Here is a 15,000-nt window from a genome sequence, read left to right on the forward strand (position 1 = left end):
TTGGAGTTGCACAATAGAAATTACAAAGCTGTGCTCATTGAGTAGCTCATTGATGTAAGCAGCAAATAGTGTTTTACTGTATCTTTTATGTGAGAGCTTTTGGTGAATTTTATCATGAAGAGGCAGGTACTATGAAGGCTTCGCGCAAAGGACTTCATTATTCGATAGCAAACGCTATTTTCTTCTTTACATATTGCTGTATATTTCTTATTCATCTCCTTTTTTTTGTTCGTTGTGTCGATAATGATAATAATAGGGGAATTTATGACTCACACTTCTAGGTTGACAAGGTTAGTCATGCAGAAAGAGAGGAGTAAATTGTTTTCTTTGATATTGAGTTCTGGTGGTGATTCTCTCTCTCTCTCTCTCTCTCTCTCTCTCTCTCTCTCTCTCTCTCTCTCTCTCTCTCTCATATTTATATTAGAAGAATCCAACTTTCGGAATGAGAATAATTCGCATTTTTTTTTCATATTTCTAGTATTTTATTTATGTGGATTTTACTTTAGTTAATTTTAAGGTGGCTTTGGTCATTTATTTGTGGAAATTTATTTTGTGGAAATGTGAGGAAGGAGAACAAGCTTATTAATTTAAGGAGCCTGGCTTGTTTGTAAGAGTTAAGTGATCCTCATAATTAATTCAGTGAGGGTCGTTAGTCTGCCAAAAATGCGAGAGTGGGCACCTGATTAGCCTTTGGTAATACGATGGTTGGCTGCCGACTAACTCGTCTGTTTAATTCATTCCGTTCGTGCTGCCATCACCACGTATAGTGCACATATGGGGGAGTCCTGGTGCACTAGTTACCATGAGAGAGAGAGAGAGAGAGAGAGAGAGAGAGAGAGAGAGAGAGAGAGAGAGAGAGAGAGAGAGAGAGAAATCTGCTATTGTTATATTCGGAAGCTTAAATTTCTTAGTGTAGAGGGGTACTGACCTTCCATGATTGCCTTTTTACCGTGCCTCAGCATCAGTGTCTGGTGCTTCCAGCCACCGGCAGTGTGTTGAAAGTTAAGTGTCCATGTAACGGTGAATTATTTATATATTAAAAAAAAAGTTTTTTATTTGCTTTTTATTCTTTTTGTTGAGGGGCGGGGAACACTTAATGGGTGATTTACCACCATCAGGGCCGCCATTCCACCGCATTCATGTCCACCCTAACCGCGCTCATTCAATCACGTCCCCATAGTGCAGCGCCCCTCATCTGTATGTATGCTGAAGAGACACGGAAAAATGAACACTCGTGTCTCTGTGAAATATTTTGCGCCATAAAGTCTCTTGTCCTCTAGAGCTTTATTTATTTTTTTTTAGCTTTCTTTCTATAATATTTATAGAAGAGTCCTTTTGCCACACATGAAATTCGTTATTCGTATATATTGTTACAGTAAGATCAGGAACGTGGAAATAAGGATATTTAAATCTGTGTGAAGTGTAATTGCTGACTAAAGTAGTTTGGTATTCAACTCAGTTGATATTGGGAAAAATGAAGTGACAAGGAGGATATGAATAAAAAGGTGGAGTGGACGCCGTGGGTGTGAGGGAAGCATACCTCATCAGATAGCAAGACAGTGTTGGAATGCTTCAGGGAGATAAGGGAAGGGCGGGCGACAGGGATCGAGTATGCAGGAAGGAGAGTACTATGAATCAGAGCAAATGCAAACTTGTTATAGTCACCCCTGGAGTGGATTTCCAAGGAACGGCTGGTGGAGTAAATTAATATGCTTAAGGAAAGTAAAATTAGATTAATTCATATAAGACATGGCCATTGGGTTTTTATTTTCGTATTGGGAAAGATATTCACTACGATTAGCGTATTAAACGGCAACACTCTTTTGTTTTTGCCTTACTACCAAAGCTGTCACTTATTTACTGACATATAACACACTGCAACATATGTTCAACTCGACTTTTCATTTATTTATTTATTTCTTATTTTGTCGCTATGATTGAGTGGTTAAATTACGATTTTTTATTTAATTAAGGTACGAATGTGTATTTGTTACTCCATCACCTGAGTGAGGAGTACAGGTGCAACACAACACCTCCCCATCTCTCACAGTACTTAACACAGGCATCACTTAACACTAACCATAACAAGGAAAGAAAAATAAATAAGAAAATAAATAAAATTAATAAAAAAAAAATAATAAAAACGAACCAATAAGTTCAACCAGCCTGAGGTATTCGTGGAGACATAAGACATAACGCAGTCTGACCCTGACCATTGTCACGCGAACAAAACTGGTGCATTTTTTTTTACTTCAATTTGAACTGCACCGAATGTGACATGTGGACAAGGACTGCCAGGGAGAACGTGTCCCCACAGAATCTGGCTTGGATGAGGACAGACAACATTAATCAAACATTTCTACGTCTTCTCGCAACATTTCACAGGATGTAGTAATAGTCATTGTAGTTTTCTAGGGTCTTATGGAGGGGGAAGATATCTGGAAGGGAGTATAGATTAAGAAGGATATAACTGGAAAGGGAAGCTATCCAAAGACCGAAGATAAGTTAAGGAGGAAAAGCCTGACGGAGAGAGAGAGAGAGAGAGAGAGAGAGAGAGGAGAGAGAGAGAGAGAGAGAGAGAGAGAGAGAGAGATTGTGTGATTAGATGCATGATACTTTGACACCACTATAAGATATGTTATCACTACCGTGTATATATATATATAATATTATATATATATATATATATATATATATATATATATATATATATATATATAGAGAGAGAGAGAGAGAGAGAGAGAGAGAGAGAGAAGAGAGAGAGAGAGGAGAGAGAGATGAGAGAGAGAGAGAGTGTGAGATATATATATATATATATATATATATATATATATATATAGAGAGAGAGAGAGAGAGAGAGAGGAGAGAGAGAGAGAGAGAGAGAGAGAGAGAGAGAGAGAGAGAGAGAGAGAGAGAGAGAGGGTAATTCACATCATACAAAATGGAACGAATGATTTTCACTATTCATAAACGTTGCTTTTTTTAAAAACTAATTTCGTTACCCAGTGGTTCTTATGTTTTCAGTTAATTCCCTTACCGTCAGTCACGTTCCCATCAATGCTTCACTCTGAACACTTGTCCCTCTATGTGATTCCGAGGCGACAATTGTTGGGTAGATGAACATGAGAAAACACGGGATTTCTCTTGCTCAATGAAAGCTTGGCTGATTGCAAGGACTGGGAATGGTAACGTGAACTTGAATATTGCTTGTCCAATAAATGGCATTAAATCTTACCTTCATTGTTCTTTGGCTCGTAATAAAAAGCTAGATATATATTTCTATAAAATGTGAACGAAAAAAAAAATCGCATGAATGGTAACGATAAAACAAGATTCTAATGACAAAAAAAAAAAAAAATGAAAATAACTGTCCTATGAATGGTAATTGAAGGCTTAAGTTAATTTCCATACGAATAATAACGAACACTTAAATATTTTGTGCATTGAAAAAAAAAAAAAAACAGTTAGAGGTACAAGTTAATTTCCATACGAATAATAACGAACACTTAAACATTTTGTACTATGAAAAAAAAAGTCAAACTGAAAATTCATTGCCCTTTTGTTAATACGTAAAGTAAATTAGCCGGTTAATGAAAATAGGATCGATACAAAATACTTGAGCTCGATATTTGGATTTTACATTATTTACCTGTGTTGCACCTTTAATAAATATAAATCTCCAGGTAAAATTAATATAACCATTTCTATGCCGTACATATCCGAGAGAGAGAGAGAGAGAGAGAGAGAGAGAGAGGGAGAGAGAGAGAGTAGAGAGAGAGAAGGAGAGAGAGATAGGAGGAGAGAGAGTGAGAATCGATGAATAGTGCTACCTTCCCCTTACCTACTTCTTCTGTCCAGATGAATCCAAACTATCTTTAATCTTAAGGTTTGGGAGGACACTGAATTTATGGATAAAACTTTGCCTAGAGAGAGAGAGAGAGAGAGAGAGAGAGAGATGAGAAGAGAGAGAGAGAGAGAGAGGGAGAGGTATTAAAGAGAATGTGAGGAAAAAGAAAAGGATGATACGTAATGTTTAAATGAAACGAGAGAGAGAGAGAGAGAGGAGAGAGAGAGACGGAGAGAGAGAGAAGATGAGAGAGAGAGAGAGAGAGAGAGAGAGGAGAGAAGAGAGAAGATTGTCTGTGAAGGAAATGAAAAGAATTTGTTTATATATATATATTATATATATATATATATATATATATATATATATATATATATATATATATATATATATATTTATATATATAGAGAGAGATGAGAGAGAGAGAGAGAAGAGAGAGAGAGAGAGAGAGAGAGAGAGAGAGAGAGAGAGAGAGTGAGAGAGAGAAGGAAAAAAAAATCGGAAAAAATATATTTACAGAGGAGTTTTCATAAGCTTGGCACACTTGCCTTGATTCTGGCGGAGATGAAAGACCTGAGATGAAGCTGACTAACGGAGAGACCCGGTAATAAAAATCTTTCCTTATAAGACTCTACTCGCGGCTTGTAGTCTGGGATATTGACATGCAACCTGAGGAGAACGCTTTGAAAAAATGGACGTATGTGGAAGGTGTTGTGTATGTTTCCTTAGTACTTTAGTTTTGATACATTTTCCTTTATCATTATACTGTCAACTTTATATTCAGCACTAGACGCTTTCTGAGCTTCACAAAGTCATCTATTATTAATTATGAAAAGTAAACGGAGATATAGTAGTAGTTGACGAGTAGCAAGAGGCAATTTTTAATGTTCTCATTACAACAAAATCATTTTGAAGTTAATATATTTCTGTAATGATATCCGCAATGATAGTGAGCCACTGTCGTGGTACTCAAAGGGTTAAAACCATATGTGGGAGGTAAGGATTTTAAGTCGTGTAATTAACCCCTTTCCACTACTAGCCATTCTTTCACATTATTATGTACGACTTTTGAAAGACTGCTTTTCTTGTGGTTTTAAGAGAGAAGGATAGCAAGTGCTGTAATAATGTGGTACTTCAATTTTTTCGATGATTTAAGGTTACTTTTGTTTTACCTCTCATACCTGAGTGAAGGAAAAGACGGTCAGAAGAATAACTTAAAACACCATGTTCTCTGTGTGTTCCTGATCCAGTTTTATTTTGATTGAAAGGTTTATTGTTACGTTCACCCCTTTTTTTTTTCCCCCCGTCCGTCATACCTTTATGGAAGAAATGAGGTTAGAAAAGAGGCTTAAAGCATTTTTTTCTCTTTGTTTGGCCTGAGATCCTCTCTTTTTAGTTAGCACCAGTTTGATTTTAATGTTGAAAGGCTTATTATTATTAATTTCCCTTGGATTTTATTGTCACGATCACTTGTGTTTTTCCTGCCCATCATACTTGAGTGGCTAAAATGACGTCAGAAGAGAAGCTTAAAAGGCTCTGTTCTTTCTTGCATTTCTCTCTCCGAGTTGGTCGCAGAGGTTTATTATTTCATTCCCTTGTGTTTTACCTGTCTGTCATTCCTGAGTGAGGGAAATAAGGTGAAAAGAGGGAATTTTAAAAGGCTGAGTCCTCTATACTCCGGAGTTAATTCCAGTTTTACCTTTATGCTGAAAGATTTATTTAACATTTCTCTCACCTGCGCTTTACCTGTCTGTCATACGTGACTGAAAGAAATGAGGTAAGAAGGGGAGGCTTAAAAGGATTTTATTCCCTGTGTTCCGGAAGTTATTTTAATTTTATATTGGTGCTGAAAGATTTAACACTGCTGTCACTGGCAATATACGTGTGCGTCGAATCTCAGTGTAGGAAATAATATATCAGAGGGTCGTAAAATGTATTGTTTTGTGTTCCTGAGTTCATGTCCTTGGTTCATCGGAGCAATGACTGATTTACTATTATTACTCCACGTTATACCTTGCGTGACGTATTCTCGTGGTCTGGAGTCGAGTGATGTGCCACATGCCTTTCCATTTAACGTTCCAGTATTTTTTTTCAGGTTTTACGAAACATAATTATATGCCCTTGGATAACAGAGAACGTGAGATTGGGAGGGGAAACGCTGAACTCGGTGGTCGTGAATGTGGTGTGTTCAACGTTTTCATTATTTCTATCTCTTGTGATCTGCTAACAGTCTCCTTACAAAAGCATGACAATCAGTGCGTTCCTGTTAGATGGTTAGATGACGTGAGTTTTAGAGAAAACGCTGAAGCCAATGGTCGTTAGTGTGCTATGCTACTTTGCTAGTGACCAGGACTGTACCTGAATGAAGCCAGGTAAGAAGGGAAATTGCAAGACATTGTAAAGATATTGTCTGTTTTATATTCGAAGATTTAGTCCCCAGTTTTTGCATTAATGCTGAAAATTTAAGATTACTATTCCTTCCTATTTTTTTTTTCTTTACCTGTATACTTTAGTTAGGAGACAGGTAAAAAAGGAAATTATAAGACACCGTTAAAAGATATTGTTCTCATGTTCCAGGCTTCATTTCCATACTTTTATATTACCAAGTGAAGGACTGACTGGTGAAGAATTGTCCCTTCCCGTCAGGACTCGTTGTAAGAAACCAGGTGAAAAAAGGGACTCAGAAGATATTGTTCTCGATGTCCCACAATTAATTCTCCAGTTTTTTTTTCTTCCTTAAATACTGAAATATTTAAGACAACACTTTGCCCGTCTGTCATACTTCAGTGTAAGAAATTAGGTAACAAGGGGACTTGAAAAAGGAACTGTCACTGTTAATAAAACAGGTGATTCCAGGGTGTTATTATATAATGGTGCAAAGAGGGAGTTGAGGAAACAAATAAGTCAAGGGTGTGACTTTGATGTGCTGATGTGCTGAGGGCAAGTCTTCTTTGCCGGCAACGAGGCATTACAGTGTATTGGTGGGGCCGGAGGGACGACGAGGAATGCGTGAAATTTTGATCACTGGAAGAGATTGGTTGCAGTGTATGCTTTGTCTCATGGATGATTCTCTTGTCTCTCTCTTTCTCTCTTATCTGTGTCTGTCTATGTCTCTCTGAATGTGTTTCTTTGTCTTCATCTGTCTATCTGTTTTATGTTTCTCTCTCTCTCTCTCTCTCTCTCTCTCTCTCTCTCTCTCTCTCTCTCTCTCTCTCTCTCTCTCTCTCTCTCTCTCTCTCTCTCTCTCGTGTGTGTGTGTGTGTGTGTGTGTGTGTACTTAAACTCATTATAAATGTAATTAGCTCTAACAAAAGTGCAAACAAATAAAGACTGACAAGGCTTTGAAAGTGAATACTACACCACCACCACCACCACCAAGTAGCAACACAAACCCTATGGTATTTTTTTCGCAGTACTATTTAATTCATAGTAGATCCATTACATTTGCAGTGAAATACTGAAATACATTGCCATCCCATACTCCCCACAAAGTACAAATTTTCAAGGATTAACACCAACATACAATGCGTTAGTCTCGTATATTTATTTCTTGCTCTGTTTCATGTACCTTTTCTTCTATTTTGAACAATCAATTTAGAGTGTTTGGAGAGAGAGAGAGAGAGAGAGAGAGAGAGAGAGAGAGAGAGAGAGAGAGAGAGAGAGAGAGAGAGAGAGAGAGAGAGAGTTAATATGAAAGGGTTGACGTTGACAGGACACCAAGATAACACTAATTAATGAATTCCTAAACATGAACAGGCAGCAGAAGAGGTGGTGGTATTTGTAGCAATAGTAGTAGTAATGGTAGTAGTAGTAGTAGTAGCAGCAGCAGTATTAGTAGTTTTGGTGGTAGAGGTGATAGTAATGTAGTAGTGCTAGTAGTCTGTGTAGTAGTAGTATTTTAGTATTAATGGTGGCGGTGATTTTGGTAGTAAGAGTTAGTCGTAGTAGTAGTAGTAGTAGTAGTAGTAGTAGTAGTAGTAGTAGTAGTAGTAGTAGTAGTAGTAGTGGGGAGGAGGAGGAGGAGAATAATAGCAAAACATGAGAAAGTCTGCAAATAGGAACAGCGAGAACAGGACATGAATGAGAGTAACAAATGAGAAGAAAACTATACAGCGAGAGAGAGAGAGAGAGAGAGAGAGAGAGAGAGAGAGAGAGAGAGAGAGAGAGAGAGAGAGAGAGAGAGAGAGAGAGAGCCAGCCTTCCGCCGCAAGGCACATAATGAGGGCAGGTCATGTGGTACGTCATTAACACACCGCAGGTCAGGTCACATTCATTCTTGCGCAGGTGACGAGGTGACCAGACCCGCTGCGCCTTACCTGCCACGCGTAAATGAGGCCGAGGAAAATTGATGATGGTGTGAGTTGGGGAAGGTGCATGTTGGGTGGTGGGTGCGTGTAGGGTGTGTGGGGGATGGGAGGTGTGTGTTTGGGAGAATAAGTGTTAGTGTGCTTCGAGTGTACGTGGGGTGGGAGGAGGTTGGTGCATGTGGCATGTGTGTGGGGTAGGGTGAATGGGTTGTGTGGGTGGTGGGTGGGGTCTGTGTGGGTGTGGGCGTGTGTTTATGTGGGGGGAAGTGAAGTGATAGAGAGTAGGTGTGTGTGTGTTGGGGGGAGAGACGTAGGGGTGATTTGTTATTTTTTTTTTTTTTATGTAGGAAGGACACTGGCCAAGGGCAACAAAAATCCAATAAAAAAATATGCCCACTGAAATGCCAGTCCCATAAAAGGGTCAAAGCAGTGGTCAAAAATTGATGAATAAGTGTCTTGAAACCTCCCTCTTGAAGGAATTCAAGTCATAGGAAGATGGAAATACAGAAGCAGGCAGGGAGTTCCACAGTTTACTAGAGAAAGGGATGAATGATTGAGAATACTGGTTAACTCTTGCGTTAGAGAGGTGGACAGAATAGGGGTGAGAGAAAGAAGAAAGTCTTGTGCAGCGAGGCCGCGGAAGGAGGGGAGGCATGCAGTTAGCAAGATTAGAAGAGCAGTTAGCATGAAAATAGCGGTAGAAGACAGCTAGATATGCAACATTGCGGCGGTGAGAGAGAGGCTGAAGACAGTCAGTTAGAGGAGAGGAGTCGATGAGACGAAAAGCTTTTGATTCCACCCTGTCTAGAAGAGCAGTATGAGTGGAACCCCCCAGACATGTGAAGCATACTCCATACATGGACGGATAAGGCCCTTGTACAGAGTTAGCAGCTGAGGGGGTGAGAAAAACTGGCGGAGACGTCTCAGAACGCCTAACTTCATAGAAGCTGTTTTAGCTAGAGATGAGATGTGAAGTTTCCAGTTCAGGTTGTAAGTAAAGGACAGACCGAGGATGTTCAGTGTAGAAGAGGGGGACAGTTGAGTGCCATTGAAGAAGAGGGGATAGTTGTCTGGAAGGCTGTGTTGAGTTGATAGATGGAGGAATTGAGTTTTTGAGGCATTGAACAATACCAAGTTTGCTCTGCCCCAATCAGAAATTTTAGAAAGATCAGAAGTCAAGCGTTCTGTGGCTTCCCTGCGTGATATGTTTACCTTCTGAAGGGTTGGACGTCTATGAAAAGACGTGGAAAAGTGCAGGGTGGTATCATCAGCATAGGAGTGGATAGGACAAGAAGTTTTGTTTAGAAGATCATTAATGAATAATAAGAAGAGAGTGGGTGACAGGACAGAACCCTGAGGAACACCACTGTTAATAGATTTAGGAGAAGAATAGTGACCGTCTACCACAGCAGCAATAGAACGGTCAGAAAGGAAACTTGAGATGAAGTTACAGAGAGAAGGATAGAAACCGTAGGAGGGTAGTTTGGAAATCAAAGCTTTGTGCCAGACTCTATCAAAAGCTTTTGATATGTCCAAGGCAACAGCAAAAGTTTCACCAAAATCTCTAAAAGAGGATGACCAAGACTCGCTAAGGAAAGCCAGATCACCAGTAGAGCGGCCTTGACGGAACCCATACTGGCGATCAGACTGAGAGAGAGAGAGAGAGAGAGAGAGAGAGAGAGAGAGAGAGAGAGAGAGAGAGAGAGAGAGAGAGAGAGAGAGAGAGAAAATATTATTATTATTATTATTATTATTATTATTATTATTATTATTATTATTATTATTATTATCATTATTAATATTATTATTATTATTATCGTGTGTGTGTGTGTGTGTGTGTGTGTGTGTGTACGTTTGTGCTCTTTACAAAGTAATGATTATAATAATTCTCGAGTTTAAATTAAAGGTAAATAATAAAAAAAACTAATAATAATAATTTAAGCCGCGAATTATTGTGATTTGTAAATAAATAATAATAATAATAATAATAATAATAATAATAATAATAATAATAATAATAATAATAAAAATGTTACCAATTATTATTATTATTATTATTATTATTATTATTATTATTATTATTATTATTATTATTATTTAGCGTTTATATAACGTAAAGGAACAAATAAAATTATATATATATATATATATATATATATATATATATATATATATATATATATATATATATATATATATATATATATATTATTGGCAAATTGTAAATAATCATAATAATGAATATTGATTATATTAATTAATCTAGTATTTATTTATATATGGAAATGGTAATATTGATTGTTATCGTTTGAATCTTAAAGGAATGATGGTACTTTTAATTCGTGCTTTACAAATTCTTAATATCAATGATAAATAATAATAATGTGTATTATTTAATTGTGTGCTGAAAATATTATTAATTATTATTATTGTTATTTTTTTTTAATCTTAAAGGAACGGCGGTTTTTTTTTTTATTCTTTTCAAGTTCTTGATATTAATAAACAAAATAATAATAATAATAATAATAATAATAATAATAATAATAATAATAATAGTAAGATAATGGGAGAGAGACAGGGAGAGATTAAACTTAGAATATTTGTTATCGTGGCTCAAAAATTGTTTTTAGTTTAGTTTTTGGTTAAAAGTGGTGGTTTTCTATGGTTTTTCGAGTTAAAATTATAGTTTTTTTTTTTTAATGAAGAATTTAAATATTTTGGTGCTTTAAAATAAAAAAATGGTAATTAATGTTTGAGTTTTCATGCTCAGATTTTGAGTATTTTTTTTTTTTTTTCTTTAGTCCAGGAATAAGAGTTCCCTTTTTTTTTATTAGAAAATGGAAGCTTTTTTTTTTTAGTTTGGGTTAAAATTTTATTTCAAATTTCTAAGAGAGTTTGGCTGTTAGAATAGAGGTAGTTGTGGTAGACTGGGATAGAATATTGATATAATAATGAAGAGTATTTTTGAGTGGATCATCTCTCTCTCTCTCTCTCTCTCTCTCTCTCTCTCTCTCTCTCTCTCTCTCTCGAATTGTGGTAAATTACGGTGGGGTACAATATAATGTTGGTAGTTGTGGTTGTGAGAATATTAAGTTTTGACTAAAATAACAGAAGAAAATTAATGATAATTCCCTCTAACTCATTCAAATTGTGGTAGAATTGTGGTTGAGAGAGAGAGAGAGAGAGAGAGAGAGAGAGAGAGAGAGAGAGAGAGAGAGAGAGAGAGAGAGAGAGAGAGAGAGAGAGAGAGAATCATTTTTCACTCACTAAACACTCTCATCCCAGAATGTGGTGGTAGTTGAATAGTTGTAATTACGCTTGGTTTGGATACAGCAGTGTTGGTTGTTGGCTGAGAAATGGTGGTAGCAGTGTTGAAAAGGTGAAATAATATTTGTAGTTGTGGTAGGCTGTAAGAAAACACGAAAAATGTTGGTAGTTTTCATAGAAGGGCTTAAAATGTTGGTAGACAGACACGCCACAATGTTGGTTGAAAACTTGAAAAAACTCAAAAATGTTGGTTGAATCTTGAAATGTCAATAATTTAATATATATATATATATATATATATATATATATATATATATATATATATATATATATATATATATATATATATATATATATATATATATATATATCAAGTAGAACTGGTAGAATTGTGGTGGATATGAAGAAAGCGAGCCAAAAAAAACAAATGTTGGTAGTAGTGGTTCAAATATTGGTAGGATGTGGCTGTAGCAAAAAATTGTGCTAGGTCACTAGTAATAATAATGTTTGTTGACATTTTTGTAAAGAAATATTTGAGGGTGGTGGTGGTGGTGGTGGTGGTGGCAGTAGTAGTAGTAGTAGTAGTAGTAGTAGTAGTAGTAGTAGTAGTAGCAGCAGTAGTAGTAATAGTAGTAGTGGTAGCAGTAGCAATAATGACTTACTACCACTACTACTACTACTACTGCTATTCTCCACTTCTTCCTCCTCCTCCTCCTCCTCCTCCTCCTCCTCCTCCTCCTCCTCCTCCTCCTCCTCCTCCTCCTCCTCCAGCACCACCAACACCACACACACACACACACACACACACACATTTGTTATTCTTGTTCTTCTTAGTCTGTCTGTCTGTCTGTCTGTTTGTTTATATATTTTTTTTTCATTTATTTTCTTTATTTTGTGTGTGTGTGTGTGTGTGTGTGTGTGTGTGTGTGTGTGTGTGTGTGTGTGTGTGTGTGTACACACACACACACACTTTTTTGTTTAGCAATTTAGTCAGTTGTGTCTTTGGGTCTTCATACGTTTCATGTCCATCCTTCAACCTTTGTTTTTTTTTCTTTTAGTTTAATTTTTCTATTTATGAATCTGTAGAACAGTTTTGCACTTCCCAACTACATCCTTTTCTTATCCTTTCTCTTCCTCTCTCCTTATTTTCACATGCTTATTTCTTGCTATCTTAAAGTCCTCTTTATTTGTTTGGTTTCCATTTCTTTTCATTGTTATCCATGCTTGGCCTCTTGTTTTCTTTGGTGTTGTATGTCTTGCATTGAACCACGCCTGTCTTCCTCTTTCTTTAGGTTTGTACACTGGGACATATGTATTCACTGCTGTCTTACATAGTTCCATAAAAATGCCATGTTCATCTTGCACCTGATTTGCTCTCTTCAGCTTTCCCCAGTCCATTGGCTCATACAGTCTCTTAAGATGCTCTGTATTCACTGTGCCATAGTTTTTCCTGTTTTCTTTGTGTGGTTCATCCTCTTCGCTGACATCACCGTCGGCCTCTCTTTCCATCAGTGCGTGGTCACTTTTTCCCGAGGGACATGTGCGTCTTAATTCTTTAGTTGGTTGGATTCCTTTCGTTGATGTCTCCCCTGTCTTGTATTTCAGTCACTCATTGCATCACTGTGTTTTCCATAGTCACCTTCAGAAGTCTTTCTCCCTGTGCAGTCTCGTTTCCTCCTGCCTCAAACATTTCCCAGTTCGTTTCTTTGCAGTTAAAGTCACCAACCAATAATTCTCTTTTATTACTTTTGATTAATTTACTCAAGTACTGAGTGGTATCTTCTTTTATTTGCTCCAACAACTTGTTTTGAGTGGTACGTGGGTTGTTATTACCATCAGTATTTCTCCATTATTATCCTCCAAGTTAACACTCACTATTTCTGCTTTTCATCCCCCATATTTCACTATTTTTGTCATCACCTCATTTCTTGTCATTATCATTACACCTCCCCCTTCTTTGGCAGTCCTGTCTCTTCTCCACATATTGCAGTTATTGTTAGTCTGGTTTTCTTCTTTTAGCTATGTTGCTGCTAAACACGCCGCTTTCGAGTTTGCCTCTTTAAATAGCTTTGCTGTTCCAGTTTTCTGCGTGTCGATCCGTCTACGTTGGCACGCGTCGCAGTTTGTTATTTGTTTGTGCTGTTTTTCTCTACTTTATTTTCATTTATTTCTTTACTTTATGTACCATTTCTTCACTCTGTCTCCCAAGTCTCCAGAAAAATGTAGTTTTTTCTTCTTCTGTTGTTGATTCATTTTTTCACTTTTGCCTCTCCATACATTTCTTTCAAATTTTTCCATTCTTCTTCATTTGTGTTGTTGTTAGTGTATATATCCTTGCAATGTTCCTCTTATCTTAGTTTCGATGTTCTTTGTAGTACCTGTTTTTTCCTAATTTTGTAATATTCCTTTGTATGAGGAGACTACACCACTGTCACATATTCCAATCTTGGTCTTATCATGGAAATCAACAACTTTTTTATCATTCCTTCATTCAAATATGAGAATGCCATTCTTACTCTTTAACAAATTCATTGTCTCTCCAGTAATTTTATCAATGTGTCTCCGTAGTCAAATTTTCAGCAACTGTTACTCCTAAATCCATTTCCTCTTATGACTTCTTTAACTTCACAACATCCATCTCATAATGATATTGTATTCTTTTCTTACTCTTACCAAACTCTATTACTTTACATTTACTTAAATTGAATTCCATTTGCCAAGATTTACTCCATTTATTTATCTAATTAAAATCATCTTGCAGTGCCATACTGTCATTAACATTTTATACCCTTCTCATCAGCTTAGCATCATCTGCAAATAAATTCATATAACTGTCTATTTCTTCATTTATGTTATTTACATATATTACAAACATTATTGGTCCCAACACTGACCCCTGTGGGACACCACCAGTTCCTTTCAGCCAAGGTGTGTGTGTGTGTGTGTGTGTGTGTGTGTGTGTGTGTGTGTGTGTGTGTGTGTGTGTGTGTGTGTGTGTGTGTGTGTGTGTGTGTGTGTGTGTCTGTTTGTGCCCCGTCTGGCCTGCCCCATGTGGGATTCGGGGAGTCCAGGACTGTTGTGTACCAGAGATAAGGGTGTGAGGAGACCAGCTATCCATCTTGTGCTGCTTTTTGTTCACTCTCACTGCTATTTCCCAAACCATTCTGAAGCATGTGTATTCTTCCACAGGCATCCCCACACATTATACTGGCTGGGAGATGCACAGTCTGCTTCTTTTAATTGTTTTCCTTTCATGAATGTGCATGTAAATGCTTTCTGGTGTGCCTTCTGTGCTGTGAAGTGCTGTGTTAATCTCTGAACCGAGAAGCCTACTTGTTCATACTTCTGTGCTGCATCTCTACTGCATTCCAGAGGCTTTAGTTGAAGTTGTAAGAGTTTTTAAGGGTGTGTTTATGGTTCCAGTGACAGATTAACAATGTTTCTACCTTATTAACTGGAGAAGCAGCCTTAGGGACATGGCTGATCATGTGTGGCTTTGGAAAATATTCATGGTAGGAGGGAAGAGTATTTCTGAATGTGGGCATAAACACATCCTAAAACTTTCCCACCTACAATCTGACA

At 37.2% G+C, this 15,000-nt stretch overlaps 1 protein-coding gene across 1 annotated transcript in view; it reads left to right on the top strand.

Annotated features, from left to right (window-relative positions):
- LOC135105681 (uncharacterized) overlaps positions 1 to 15,000 on the top strand; it is a 34,875-nt gene that overhangs the window by 4,444 nt on the left and 15,431 nt on the right. The gene's annotated exons all lie outside the window — the stretch shown is intronic.

Source organism: Scylla paramamosain, chromosome 12, assembly GCF_035594125.1.
Source record: "Scylla paramamosain isolate STU-SP2022 chromosome 12, ASM3559412v1, whole genome shotgun sequence".
Classification (NCBI taxonomy): Eukaryota; Metazoa; Arthropoda; class Malacostraca; order Decapoda; family Portunidae; genus Scylla; species Scylla paramamosain.